General features: G+C 36.0%; 1 protein-coding gene across 1 annotated transcript in view; it reads right to left on the reverse strand.

Annotated features, from left to right (window-relative positions):
- Positions 1–10,957: 10,957 nt before the first annotated feature.
- Positions 10,958–12,321, reverse strand: part of AIMP1 (aminoacyl tRNA synthetase complex interacting multifunctional protein 1) — a gene marked incomplete at its 5' end in the record, with an annotated part of 44,560 nt that continues 43,196 nt past the window's right edge. Inside the window, one exon of the transcript XR_014326166.1 lies at positions 10,958–11,024. The remainder of the gene's footprint in view (positions 11,025–12,321) is intronic.

Genomic DNA, 12,321 nt, shown 5'->3' on the forward strand with positions numbered 1-12,321 from the left:
TCAAACCAACAGAGTGGGATTTTGGCAAGTCCCACAGGGGTCTTATCTAAGGAAGCCCAAGGAGAAGGCACTGGGAGGCAGGGGAGACACAAGACTATTGGGGAAGACATAGCAGGTACTTACAATTGCTTGTGACTCTGTGGGCTGTTATCAAGTACACATAGGTGCATGAGGGGCTAGTGTCAGTTTAAGGTCCCTGCAGGCCACTTGGGCCAAACTAAGCGGATGTCAAGGGAGTAATATCATGGATTACCTTAGCTAAACTCCCAACAAGTGGAATTTCTGGTTTATATGGTAACTCTGTATGTTTAACATTTTGAAAAACTGCCAAAGTGGCTGCATCACCAGCAACGTAAGAGGGTTCTAATTTTTCCACATCCTCAGTAACACTTGTTATTGTCTATTTTTCTATTTTAGCCATCCTGGTGGGTGTGACGTGGTATCTGATTTTTGGATTTGGCTTGCATCTTCTTAATGACTAAATGATGCCAAGCATCTTTTCATGTGTTTATTGGCATTGGCATATCTTCTTTGGAGAAATGTTTATTCAAATCCTTTGCCCATTGTTCAGTTGGGTTGTCTTTTTATTATTGAGTTGTAAGAGTTTTTTTAATATACTCCAGATTGAAGTCCCATATCTGATATATGAACTGCAAATGTTTTCTCCCATTCTGTGGGTTGTCTTTCCACCTTCTTGATGATGTTATGCGAAGTGCTGAAGTTTTTAATTTTATGATATTAAATTCATCTATTTTTTGTCACTTATGCTTTGATGTCATATCTAAAAAAATAACATTGCCTAAGCCAAAGTCATAAAGATTTACTCCTGTGTTTTCTTCTAAGAGTTGTAGAACTTTAGTCATTTTATTTTGTCTATGATCCACTGAGTTAATTCTTGTATGTGATATGAGATAGGGATCCATTTTAATTTTCTACATGTGGATATCCAGTCCTCTGAGCATCATTTGTGGAAAACTCTATTCTTTCCCCTTTGAATTGTCTTAGCACTTTGTTGAGAATCACTTTACCATAAATGTAAGGATTTATTTCTGGACTCTCAATTCTATTCCATATTGTTGCATGTTTATTCTTATGCCAGAAATATTTTTTGAGTCTTGAAAGATAAATAGGTATTTGCCAGTCAGACAAAGTTTTGAGTAAGGTTGGAGTGAGGGGACAGAGGGTATTCCAGACAGATAATGGCATAAGTAGACATGTGGAGGGGGAACACCATGACCACATTGGTGGAGAACAAGGAGTGGGCTTTGGCTAAAGCATTAATAGCTGTGGATCAGAGTAGGGGTGGAGAGAAAGGTAAGATCTAGGACTAAGGAGTTTGGTTTTTACCATACAGAAATGTGGAGCTTGTGAAGCCTTCTACACATGATTACATTTGACTCTGGGAAGGTCTTTCTAGCAGCAATAGGCAGAATAAACTGGAAGACGGACAGAAAGGCAGAGACATCATTTTATAAATTATCTCATTATGTCCAAGCAATCACTCAGAAGGGCCTGAAGTAAGACAGTACAATGGGGGCAGAGAAGAGGGATGGATGCATTGGACAGAGGTTTATAGGGAAAAATCAGTGATATTTCTTCAGCAGGTGGATGAGTTAGGCTGAGATAAGGGAAAAATTATTCATGACTTCCAGATTTCTACAGAAGAGTACTAGAGGACACAAGAGGAGGACAGGGTTAACACAAATACAATCATTTCCATTTGGGACATCTGTCAGGCACTACACTAGTTGTTTTCCATGTAGTATTTCATTTAATTTATATGCATTGTAAAAACCTGATAAACAAAAACCTCAATTAAATAGAGCTGAGAGACTAAAAGGGGGAGCTCTCATATCCTGCCACACAGCAGAGCCCGAGAGGGAGAAGAAAACCTCCTCTTTTCTCCTGGCAACAACTCAACCAATGAAAGGCAAGGACTGTTTGTTTACTATAGCCCTCCTCACTTCCTTTCTCTACATAAAAGCATTCTCTTTCCCTGGCTGTTCAGTGACTTGCATGTGGTTTGCCATGGTTGCAGACCCCAAATTGCAATTCTCTGCTGATCTGGAATAAAATCATCTTTGCTGGAGAAATATCTGGCAGTCTATTTGTTTCAGATCAACAACATTATATCATTAGCCCCATGAGGTTTTATTGCTTCCATTTTATAGAAGAGAAAACTAGTCTAAGGGAAGATACAAAACTTATCCATTTCATATAGCAAGCTAGTAGTGGAGCAGATATTTAAACTCAGATCTATAGTTTATAAATACCTTTACCATTTAAGGTAACTTTCATAACTATATTTCATCCTAGAAGGCCACTATAAACTGTATAAGCACAAAACAGGAAATGTAACCCATTCTTTACTGCCTATAACTTATTATCTTTAATTTCCTCCACTGTCATATTTTTAAAGACACACAAAAATAGTTTGTAATGAGGTGCAGACTGGAAGAGAATTGTATTTAAAATCTGCCTTATTATAAAGACAAATTCAAATTCAAGTGCTATTTATTAAACATCTACTATAGTGAGACATTTTGTGGAACACATTTGTATAGATTATCTGTCTTAAACCCTACAATAACCCACTAAAGTAGGTCATTTTTTGTTTTGTAAAGAAGTGACCTACTCTTAAAGACTTTCTTGATTTTAAACCCAGTTCTTTATATTTTATTTAGTTTCTATTCTTTGGCAGTCACATAAAGATATTCATTCAACAATCACATATTTGGGTAATTATATCTGTTCTTTTCAGGTGTCAATAGAGGGTAGAAACAAGGCAATTGAGCCTTCTGATTTTATAAAAATGATCTGGAGCCTAGATGTGTTCAGGTTCTGAAAAGGTTTAACTTTTGAGTCTTTGAGCACCTCCCAATAATATGTTGGCCTCTCACTGCCGTGGCCTCTCCCGTTGCGGAGCAACAGGCTCCGGACGCGCAGGCTCAGCGGCTACGGCTCACTGGCCCAGCCGCTCCGCGGCATGAGGGATCTTCCCGGACCGGGGCACGAACCCGTATCCCCTGCAACAGCAAGCGGACTCTCAACCACTGCGCCACCAGGGAAGCCCAATAATATGTTTTGCATTTACTACTTAGTTAGCTATCTTTGGGTTCAATTTGAATAAGCTTTCAGATCTTCCTCAGTATCGACAGTGCTGGCATAAATTTTAATAAACTTAATAAACACATTTCCATGATATTTTACTTTTAAAAATAAAATTCTTTCAAAAATAACTATCTTTATCCTAAGTAATACATTTATTTCACTTATCTTTAATGCACAGGAGAAACAAGCATAGAATGAAATATATATTTTCATACTATGTTTCATACTATGGTGTGACAATACTTTATTGTCACACCAGGTTGTGATGCCATCTATGAATTTATTTCGCATAACATCTTCTCTAAATGTTATCTTTGGCCCTTTGATTATAATGTAAATTAGTGCACACGACAGACTTTAGAAATTGCTTCAAAGAATATCTGACTTAGCCCTTAAAAGCAAGTATTATGTAACAGGACTGAAAATAAAATTAGTATCACACAAAGGACCACCCTGGGCCATAAACCTGTTTTGCCACTTATGTATGCAAACTACTTCTTGCCATTTCTTTTGCCAAATTAAGCTTACTATTGGACTATGTAAACATGATCTTTATTCTGTTTGTAATATCCTGTATACCTTCCCAAACTGGCCAGAAGACCAAATTCAACTCTTCCACCACATCTAAGCTTACAACAATATGTTTCAGATAAATGTCTCCAAATACTGTGGGCCTACAGTTTGTTTTTTAGCCCAGCAATTTTATAGCAATACTATAAAGCAATGACTTCAATTTCATATAATCATGCTTGGCACAGATAGTGGCTCTTATCCAGACCTATTTAATTTCACCTTTTAGGAATTATGTAAATATCATATGTCTCTTCAAAATTTACCACTACAGTGTTACATTCCTGACCTCATCTCTCACAGACCACACAACATATCGACCTTAGCATTTGTCTTTTTTGCACTTAGCTCATGTGGTGAGCACCTGAAAACCATTCTTAAAACTTACCACCCACTCTCTTGCCTGCTCGGCCTCTGCCTTTTAAATCACGCTTCTTAATTTCTGTGTAGACTTGGCGGATAAGCAGGATGTGATGTACTATGCAGGACCACGATCACAGAGGTACAATACAGGTCAGTATAAGATTTTAACAACGTGGTTATTCATGATAATTATTGCGTCTGACCAGTATTAAGTGAACATAAGCAAAAGACTTGTGTGGAGCACTTAACATTTTGCTTTTGTATTTATATCCACGTCATGGCATAATGAATAAGCATATGGTCTCTGGACTCAGGTAGACCTTGGCTGGAGTTTCCTTCTTCTGAGGCTCAGTGTTCTCATCAGGAAAGTGACAATAATTGTGCCTACAACACAGACTTGTTATGGAAATTACATGAAAAAATTCTCATAAACACTTAGTACATGCCTGCCTGACAGCAATTGCCCATAAAGTACCGCTGTTATCATTATTACTATTTTTGCTGTTATTAGTTGGAGTTTTGGGGGGCATCTTAAATGGCCTGTATCAATAAGATTGGGCCTAAAACAGAAGCAAAGCACATTAACTAAATTTCAACTAACTTTGGACAACTTTAACTTTTTCCCTTAGAAAATCCATCATTTCTTGATTTTTATGTTTTTAAATGTTTTCCCAAACCATTTTTGGGAAAAGAAGCATAAAAATAAAATACCAGTTTATATATATCCCCATGTCCCTCTGCCTCCTTCCAGTGCACATTTTCCCTTTCTCTACACTCTGGCATACAACCCTACCATTCTGGCCAAGTGCTACAGCTGATATGAAAATAGTAACTAGTTGAGCAGATGTGTTTCAACTTTACTCTGAAAAAAAAAAAAAGCATAATCCCAACTCTGCCACTTATAAACTGTAAAATCATAAACAAATTATTTAACCTGTGCCTGAATGTCCTTTAAAATGTGATTAATAAAAACTAAATACTTCAGAGGGAGGGCTGTGTGAGTTAATATATTAAAGTGTCTAGAACAGTGCCTGGCACATGTGCTGCACAGGTCTTAGCTTTCCATTAAGGCTGAACTCGTATACAGCACTTCATGTACACATACACACAAATGAGGAACTGACATTTCCTTTTCCGCATCACTACTAACAACCTTTCTTTCTACACTGTGTCCTTAGGTAATCTGCACTGCATAGAAATCTACAAAAGATGACACTCGTTGGATTCCCTTCTCAGTAACTCAGTCACTCCTCAGTATTGTTAGGAATTTGGAGATCCCAATTTCCTATTTTAGGCCACAAAAGAACAGTTAGTGCTCTACTGTTGTTTTATCTTTTAAGGTTAAATGAAGGACTACGGTATAGTAAAGCTTTGCCATCCAATATTTTACCTCCTGAAAACACTCAAGACCTGAAGTTAATGCTAATAACTATAGCACTCATGTAGCTGACACTCTTTGATAGAATCATGATAAAAATGTCCTGTTGCCATGAATGATGTCTTTTGCATAGCTTAGCTGATGATTATAGTCCATCGTTCGGCAAGCACGAAACACCCACACCCTACCGAACCTCAATTTGGGATGGAAAGATACTAAGGGAGTTAGTTACAGGATTTTCTGACCTTTCTACAGTAATTAGCAGTATCTTTCACTGGTCCTAGTGTTTCAGACATTTTTATATCAGCAAATTTTAGTGACAGTATCTGGGAAGTTAGCTCCATACCACAGCTATTGTTAGGAAGAAAAAAAAAATGCATTTTTCTTGGAAAGGAAAAATTAGGTATCCTAGGAAGATTATAAATATATTAGATAAGTTACAGTTATTACTATGCAGGGCTATTTTTCTTGACTTGAGGTTCTCAATTATTTTGTAAAAAGAAAAAGAAAAGAAAAAAGCATTTTCCATAAAATGGGAGATTTTGTAGCATAAATCTAGGAAAAATCAAGTGTGGCATCTGATATCCATGGTTATAATTTTATTTGTAATTACTATCCATGGCATTCATGATGCTTTTTATCATGATAAGGGACATTTCTAGTGTTTCCCGGGACATTACTAGAAGCATTTATAACATACAAATGTTTGAAATTGAATAATAATAATAGAGTCTGTAAGAAGTTGAAGCTAGCCTAGTGTCTAGTCTCAAGGCCTAAGAGGTTAAAACCTTTATTAATTATTATAAGACCCTCTGCTTCAGAAGGTGAGTGCATGTTATTTCCTAGGTAGGAAGAATAAAGCATATAAAATCTTTGACATATACAATTATTTTCATATGAATATATTTTCAATGACACTCTGTATTATCCTATATCTTATTTCTCAAGAGTGAATAAGAAAAGTCCTTTAGCAAAGAGGATCTAAATTAGGGTAAAGAATTTAGCAGAAATTTTTCAAGAATAGGCTTGTGAGCTTTGAAATGATTTGAATTCAAACTCTACTGGTTGTTCTCTTGCTTTTGAAGTTGGGCTCGTTTCTTCAGTAATGACATATATTTGTATAATGACTCACTATATTGTAACTGAAAATGAGTGTACTTGTGATTCTCAATTTTCAACTAACTGGCTTGGAGCTGGTGATCAAAGTTTAGTTATTGTAGGCCAAATTATTCATTATATCCTAGAGGCATCAGATGATAAATTTCATTTATGTTCATGGAAATCCACTTCAAACAATAAAAGTACAAAAGTCAAATGCATACTCATATGTGCACACATACATGCACATATGTGCAAATATTTATTAAGTATATAAAGCCAAACCCAACAAAAAGCCATCACAGAACAAGAAAAGGGATCTAATGCTAGAAATGGAGATAATTATACCTTAAAAAAATGAAAATATGGGTAAAATATGTTTATTATGTAATAAATCACCAAAATTGACATAAGAAGAGTCAAATTACTATGACAGCAATTTTTTAAGTTGTTCTGGAATGACCTCCAGAAAGTTGCTGGGCCTAGCTGTTTTTGTGAAAGTTTCTTTGAACCTTCAAGGGATATGTAATTGCCAAGGTATCCAAATTATTGCAGAGTACCATAAAATAAAGAAATTTTCCTAATTCATTTTAAGAGGTTAGCACATTCCTGATCTGAAAACCTGACAAATATAAGATAAAAATGGAAAGCTATAAACCAATCTCACTATTAATAAAGTTGCTAAAACTATAAATATTAGAAAAATGAATGCAGTAAATAGCAAAAAAATACCATATCCTGATTAAGTAATTGCCAACAATTACTCTTGCCTCCATACACTTAACATGCTAAACATAATCCCATTATTAATGCCTCTCATTACAGTAGTGGATCTTAAAGAAGGGAGTAAAGACGGGGAGAACATGAGTAGTTTGGAAAAAGAAATGTATTTACTGTATCATTCTCCAAGAGAAGCAACTGGCCCATGGGCACCAGGAAATAAAGATTTTTAAATGATCCTATTTTTCCTCTGTGTTCTTTTACAAATTTCTTAGCTCCTTAAAAATATACATATTTCATTTATAATCCTAAAAAATTCATCAGAATTAGAAGGAAAACAAAAAGCAAACAAACAAAAAACGATAGCAACAACATCAAACAAAACCCAAAATATCATAAACATTCCCATGTGGGGATGAGACTGCTAGAGTCTTTAAAATGTGAAGCCAACCGAATCTGGACTGAAACCTCCTATTCCCAGCAATATTTCTGTCCAGATATGGGCATTCTTCATTGTTCCAAGAATTTTCAAACTGTATTCAAATTAGGACCATTTGGAAAATTTAAACTGCTGACCAGTGTTCTCTGAAATTTTCTGAAAGGTGAACTCTGACGTCTTACTCTAAGACCAGCTCAGACTGAATCAATCAAGTCACCACCAACTTCAGCCAGCTTGTCAGTGTTCCCTTTGACTTGGAGCAGTGCTGGCCGAGGTTAAGATCATTTAGACATCATAAATACAGATTCTGATTATCACACTAAGGGTCTTCTTTACTACGAAAAGACATAACATACGAGCAAGGGGTTCACAGTTCAAGTCAATGCAAACTGGAATTTGTCTAAAATTGTGAGAGTGCCTTTAAACCAAATTGCCAGAAGTCGAGAACTACTTATAGTAAATCAATTCTATGGAGTATAGAGACACAGTTTTACTGAGTATAGAGACATATAATTTACACAATTATGATGTATACATAATATATACACATACGTTAATACATGTGTGTATGTGAGACATAATTTACATAATTATATAAATATACGTGTATGTATATATACACACACATACACAGACATATTAACATTTGATATAAATGTGAGCGTGTGTATTACAGACTGAATTATGTTCCCCTACCACCAAATTCCTATGTTAAAGTCCTAACACCCAGTACCTCAGAATGTGACTGTATTTGGAGATAAGGCCTTTAAAGAGGTAATTATGTTAAAATGAAGTCATTATGGTGGGCCCTAATCCAGTATGACTGGTGTCCTTATAAAAAGAGGAAACTTGGACACAGACACACTGAGGAAAGACCACGTGAAGACATAGGGAGAAGACGGCCATTAACAAGCCAAGGAGCAAGGCCTCCGAAGAAACCAACCCCACTGACACCTGGATCTCAGACTTCCAGCTTTCAGAACTATGAGAAAATTAATTTCTGTTGTTTAAACCACTCAGTCTATGGCACTTTGTTATGGCAGCCCTAGCAAACTAATACAGTGTGTGTGTGCATGTGTGCCCACGTGTATGCATGTGTGTGTGCACGTGTGTGCATGTGTGTGTGTAATTTAAAATATAATTGTTACTATGTCATCTAGAGTCACCCTTACCACATAATATCTCATTTCATAGATTGTGGAAAGTTCAAGGTCCTCCCATAGATTTCTGCAAGTGCCTAGGGATTAGTGTCCTAGCTTCAACCTCCTTCCTCTCCTGATTCAGTTCAGATGTCATTTTACAGTCTCCAGTGTTGGTGGTCCTTGTCCTGTGCTAACCTAAGATGGACCTCAGGCCTTTCTATTAACTTCCATCAAAATAAAATAAGGTAAAAGGTTAAGAACAACCTAAAACAAAAATAAAAAGGTAATTGCGAACATGGGAATTGTGAACACGGCTGACTTTACATCCCAGAAATGTAAAAAGTTAAAATTGAACATTAGCTATCTCTGCTCTAACATAGTCACTTAGCCATTTCCGCAAGTGGGAGCTCTAGTTTCCTTTTATGTTCTAATGTTATAGTTCTTATTCTCTCCTCCTCCTCCTTCTCATTTCTCTTCTATCTCTCCCTCTTACCTTTCCTCTCTCCATCCCTCCCTCCCTCCCTTCCTTCCTCTCCCCTCCTCTATATATACCTTGATTATCTACTCTTTTTTTTTTGGCTCTTCCCTCATCCGCAGCAGTTTGACCATCATTGTTAGTGAATTCGGCTCATGCTCTCAGGATCCCCTTTTCTACCTCAAGTAGCTAATCAAACTATTTTCTCAAAGACAGTTCCCTTCCTCAGAGAAATCCTGGAGCCAGCTGTTAAAGTTATCCCTGCTATATTGTTTAGCCAAGTTACTGAAAAGAGTGAAGGTAATATTTCAAGTTTTCTTTTCACCCTGATTCAAAAAGAATGAACATCAATCATTAAACATCATCAAATACCAATACATTACCCTTCTATATGATCTCTAAATTGACACAGATCTTAAACCTCCATTAAATCTGTTGAAAATTATTTTTAAATTCTGCAGTCTCATTAGAACTTTTCACTACACATATGAACTCTGAACTTTATTTTTTAAGCCATCAACTGTTTCACTCAGCAAATGATTTAAACTATGATTTCAAAGAGGGCTCTTTGAAAACTAAAGACTTTCTATACTAGTCACTTTCTATAAGGGACATAGGAAAGAAGGCTTAGTTTTGCCTTTGTTCAAAAGATTTTCCACACAATTAATATGTGTTGATATAAATTGCCTAATTGAAGAATGTCAGTTTATGGTTTGTGGAAGAAAATGAAAATAAATTCTGGTTCGAAATCACTTCTTAGGAAACAGGCTGCTACTGCCACCTGGGGGAGGTTCTTTCTGCTTCATTCAAGAAAGCCAAATGTGCTTGTCAGAGGAATAAATCCCTTTTGTGTTTTCTTTGTCATATCCACACAGGAAGAAGACTTTTAAACTTTCTGCCCATGAAGTCATAAAGCATTCCAGATGTCTTCAAAATTCCTTCACACAGAAATACATACTTCACAGACTTTTTGAGAGGTACAGGAGAAGATGAACCAGAATATAATGATATGAAGGTTTCTACAACTTATAAACTAAGAAAGTATGTTGGAAAATATGGGTTATATACGAAAAAGTGGAAAAATCAAATTTAATCTTTTAATAACAAAATAAAACCCCAATTTTTAAGCAAAATTTATTTGGCCTTAAGTCATAGTTAAGTACTCATTTTCTGAAATATGTTATCATTAATTGATATGGAAACTGTATATGTTGATATAATCATGCTAGTGATCACATCAAATAATAAATTTCAATTGCATGGAAATAGCCAAGAGAGTTTTCCTAGAGAACTTTTGAATTTATGACCTAAATACTGTTATGAGGTCAATATCTCTTGCATGTATATTACATATTTTCATTAAGTAGTAAATAAGTCAATTACAATGGAAAAAATTGTGATCATTGCTTTTCAATGTCTACTTTCTATTTAACACTTGCCAATCCTGCATTTCTTTAGGCTGTAAGATAAATTGTTACCTATTAGCAATTCTCTTAAACAAAGAAGTTAATCCTGGAAATAAAAGTTTCAGGAAGTACCTATTGCAGTTACACATCTGTCAAGTGACATAAAAAACTCAGTGCTGATTAGAGGAAGACAACTAATCATTTATAGAAAGGATTCTGGTAATAGATTAACTAAATAAAATACATACAGTATCAGTCTCAGAGTGGTATAGTGACACTGCCAGAAGGTTGAAGTTCATAACTGTAACAGCTTGAGGGAAGTCTGTGGAGAAAACATTTTTAAGATTGGAAAAGGTAAGTGACATAGAGCAAATCGGTTGTGATTCCATAATTAATTCTTGAAAAAAATCACACATCTAATTCAGGAGTAAAAAGAAATCTGAGTGTCTATGGTGCAGCTGACACAGCTGAATGAGTTGGTGAGTTGGGGTCACCTTCAGGGACCCCTAAGGTGAGTGTCTTTTGTATGAGGGTGTGAGGTTCCTTCAACATGTTCATATTAGGGTCTGGAGTGAGTAGGGTGAAGGGCATCAGAGGACAAGAAAGGTCAGTGGTACATAAAACTTTATAGTTGAAGTACAAGTTATAAGCAAAAATAATAAATATGCAATATTAAATGTCTTTATTTCTGAATCAGCAGATTGAGTACATTTGGCAATTGGTCAGTAGCTCTGCCTTATCAATCTAATGAAAATGATGGATGACCTTAAAATGCTATAAGGGGCTTATATTCTGCACAAAAATAACTACATTTTAGGGGTGCTGTAAATGAAATAGATTCTCCCCAGGTTCTCCTCCCTCCTAACTGAACTGCACAATGTGTTGGCCTTTCTTTTCTTCATTGAAGAGCCAATACTTAACTATGATGAACCATGGAGTTGTTTAATTATTTCATAACAGATATTACAAGTAGTTCTCATTTTCATCAGAATGTTGCCTAGTTGTTAAAAAATTAGTAAACAGGAACAGAAGTCTTCCTTTAATATTATTCATGTTTCATAGGACCGAAGCATTCAGGAAGTCAGGAAGGATAATTTTTTGCAGATGCCACTTGTATATTCAAGGGGTGGGGAGGTAGGGAGTAGGGAGGTGCAGAACGTTGTTTAAAATGCAAGAAGGGCCATTTCTTCCACTGTACTGTTCCTTCTTCTCCTCCAAGGGTGAATAATTTTCAAATATTGCTGCTACCTTTGTTCCTGAAGTGAGAGACCTCAGGACCCCATTTCTAAACCAACTCACCTGTCACATTGATGAGTTAACATATTCCTCCTAAACGTGGTTTACACCATCTTCATGTAATATTTTTTCTAATTTTCCTGCAATTATTGTTTCCTCCTCCCTTCCTTATTTGTATTTGATTTCTCTCTCTTCTCCCACTGCAAACTACTAGTATTATTTCCATTTTCCCTTTGTCACTGAGGGGTCCCCACTTCAGTGGAGAGTTTCTCCATGCTTTAGACACTAAGAATAAGGGGAAAGCAAATCAAAGTCAATACTTGGGAGTGCTCTAGGCCAGGTAAGAAGCCTTACATTGGGGGAGTGTAGAAGCCTGACTGCTT

Source organism: Leucopleurus acutus (assembly GCF_964270905.1).
Source record: "Leucopleurus acutus genome assembly, chromosome: 4".
In the NCBI taxonomy this organism is placed as follows: Eukaryota; Metazoa; Chordata; class Mammalia; order Artiodactyla; family Delphinidae; genus Leucopleurus; species Leucopleurus acutus.